This window comes from Bufo bufo, chromosome 7 (assembly GCF_905171765.1).
Source record: "Bufo bufo chromosome 7, aBufBuf1.1, whole genome shotgun sequence".
Classification (NCBI taxonomy): domain Eukaryota; kingdom Metazoa; phylum Chordata; class Amphibia; order Anura; family Bufonidae; genus Bufo; species Bufo bufo.
Window position 1 is genome coordinate 126284268 of NC_053395.1, and position 3262 is coordinate 126287529.

Sequence of the window (3262 nt, forward strand, 5' to 3'; positions counted from 1 at the left end):
TTTTGGTGAAATTCACCAATTTTTGGGTGTAATATACCCCTCTACCTAGTTGACAGCTAAATAAATTTCAATAATTTTTCTTTTACATTTTCGGGTGACAATAAACAATTGTTTTCTGTCATAGACCCCTGCTCTAACAAGTAGACAGGTTAATACATTTCTGTAATTTTTCTGTTACATTCTTGCGTTGACATTATACAATTTTAGATGTGAATAAACCCCTGCTCTGCATAGGTGACAGGGAATAAAATTTCTGAAATGCTTCTTTAATTGATGCGCGCCACCTCCTTTGATTCAATGCTTAAACGTTAACAAGTAGTACCACATATGCGCTTCAATACTTGCACCCACATTTCTGCTTTACTCTTTTGGCCAACATTTGCGCTTCAATACTCTATCCCACATTTCCGCTTTACTCTTTTGGCCCACATTTGGGCTTCTGTAATTTGTCCCACATTTGCGCCTCAATAACTTTTACCATATTTCCGCTAGATCGCAATATTTTTTTATAAATTTATCTCCCTTAAATTTGGTCTTTTTTTTTTTTTCTCACGCTCCCTCTCCGGCGTGGAATCCAGATTCGCCGTTAACCGTGATCAACATGGTAGGCTCAGAAAAGAACATCGAAAGTTGATAGAGAAGATATCCAAATAGATGGTGGATGTCACTGGGGCACATCTACATAGGTGACAGGAACATAAATTAAAAAAAATCGTCAATTACACTGTCTGGTGACATTTTTCTAATTTTGCCGGATAGAAACCCCTGCTCTGCATAGTTGACAGGGAATAAAATTTAATAAATTATTCATTAATTGATGCGCGGCACATCCTTTCATTCACTGCTTAAACTTTAAAAAGTTGTCCCACTTTTACGCTTTAATACTTTGTCCCATATTTCCGCCTCATAATTTTAAATTTGAAAAAATTAATCCTCCCTTGGATGTGGCCTCTCTTTCTCACGCTCCCTCTCCGGCCTGGAACCCTGATTCCCCGCCACCCGTTATCACCATGGTAGGCGCATAAAAGAACATCGAAAGTTGATAGAGCAGATATTCAATTGGATCGTGAACATCACGGGGACGTGTGACATGGTGGGGCAGTAAGTATGCACACGCCTACACAAACTGACTGACAGGGGTCAGCCCCTGCAACTTCTGGGTCTCCAAATTAGGCACATGGCCTGAGCTTGCCCTTTACCCCTTGGAGGTGCTGGCCTGCCCTGCAGCCAGTGTATTGTCTGAACGTGTGTTTAGCACGACTGGAGAGGGTTATCACAAGTTATATTTCCCAATGTTTTGGGGTTTACCCTAATTTAAAAAAATAAAAATACATTTAAAACCAAAAAGCAGTGTAGGGTACCTCCTCCTCCACCGCCACATTTCAGCTTGATCACATTGCAGCCATTGACCTCCCTTGGATGTGGTCTCCCTTTCTCACGCTCCATCTCCGCCATGGAACCCTGATTCGCCGCTAACTGTGATCAACATGATAGGTGCAGAAAAGTACATTGAAAGAGAGAAGATATCCAATTGGATCATGGACGTCAGAGGGACGTGCGATCAGGCAGAAGTTATATAGAGTTAACAACGGGGCAGCAGGGCCTCTCCTGTCTAACGTTTCCAAATCCAAAATACCCCTGTGACATTCCCTATAATTTTTGAATAATCATTCCTATAACAGGGCATCTTAAGAGTCCTGTATTGTTATTTATCGTCACTACCTCCCCGAGTCGGGAGTGGGTAATTGCTTTACTTGGAAGCTTCGGTTTCAATAATTTGTCACACATTTCAGCTTGATCACATTGCAGCAATTGACCTCCCTTGGATGTGGTCTCCCTTTCTCACGCTCCCTCTCCGGCATGGAACCCTGATTCGCCACTAACCGTGATCAACATGGTAGGCGCAGAAAAGAACATCGAAAGTTGATAGAGCAGATATCCAATTGGATCGTGGACGTCACAGAGACGTGCGACATGGTGGAGCAGTATGTGTACACACGCCTACACGTACTGATTGATTGGTCTGCCCCCTTCAATTTCTGAGTCTACAAATTTGGCATCTGGCCTGAGCTTGCCCTTTGCGCCTTGGAGGTGCTGGCCTGCCCTGCCACCAGTGTATTGTCTGAGCATTGGTTTAGCACGGCTGGAGGGGGTTATAACAGGTTATATTTCCCAATGTTTTGGGGTGTACCCTAATTTAAACAAAAAAATAAATAAATAAAACCAAAAAGCAGTGTAGGCTACCCCCTCATCCTTCACCGCCGCTTCCACCGCCTCCTCAACCTCCTACTCCCATATGGACCTCTTCCTCCAAGATCAAGATTATAATTTTTATGTATTTTATGTTATTTTAAATCATTTCCCTATCCACATTTGTTTGCAGAGCACTTGCTATGCTCTTAACCACATTTTGCTGCCATTTGCAGCCCTCTAGCCCTTTCCATGACTTTTTTTACAGCCATTTTAGTGCTCAAAAGTTCGGGTCCCTATTGACTTCAATGGGGTTTGGGGTCAAGTTCGGGTCCCGAACTTGAACTTTTTTGTGAAGTTCGGCCAAACCCGTCGAACCCGAACATCCAGTTGTCTGTTCAACTCTACTTCTGACCCCTGTCACAGGAGAGAACGTGACAGTAACTCCATGCTTATAAATAATAATACTGTAATATTAATTTTTCACACTATACAATATATCTTTTTTTAATACGTTCACTCGTGTCTCATTTATTGCATCCAACCTCGAATAAGACCCAGTAAGAGGGTGTATTGTATATAGTATATATTTAATATATATTTATATATAATAATTTCTTACATAATTGGCGGCTAGGTAGAATGTTGGAGTCTAATTACGAGGTATATTTGTGAATGTAATATTGTATACTAATACACACCCAAAAAATTATTTAGAACATATAACTGCGGGCGTGAACGGCAAATATATATTTTTTTGCCATACTTTTTTTTTGCCACTGTGAGAAATACAGGTTTTGAAAATAATATATGCATTATATTGCATTATATTTTATAGATTATGAGGGATTTATTTGTGTGAGTCAGAGACGGGTAGGTGTGTGTACGCATTAGTATGTATCTAGCTGTATGTATCTGAGGCTATTTATAGGGCTGTGACATCACAGGGCTGGCTGGCTGCTGATTGGCTGCATGCATGGCATTGTGGGTGATCCCTCGTTCCCAGAGTTCCTTGCTCCATGTCCTAACATGTGCAACAGCCATTTTAGGAAAAAATGCTATTCGTTACCAC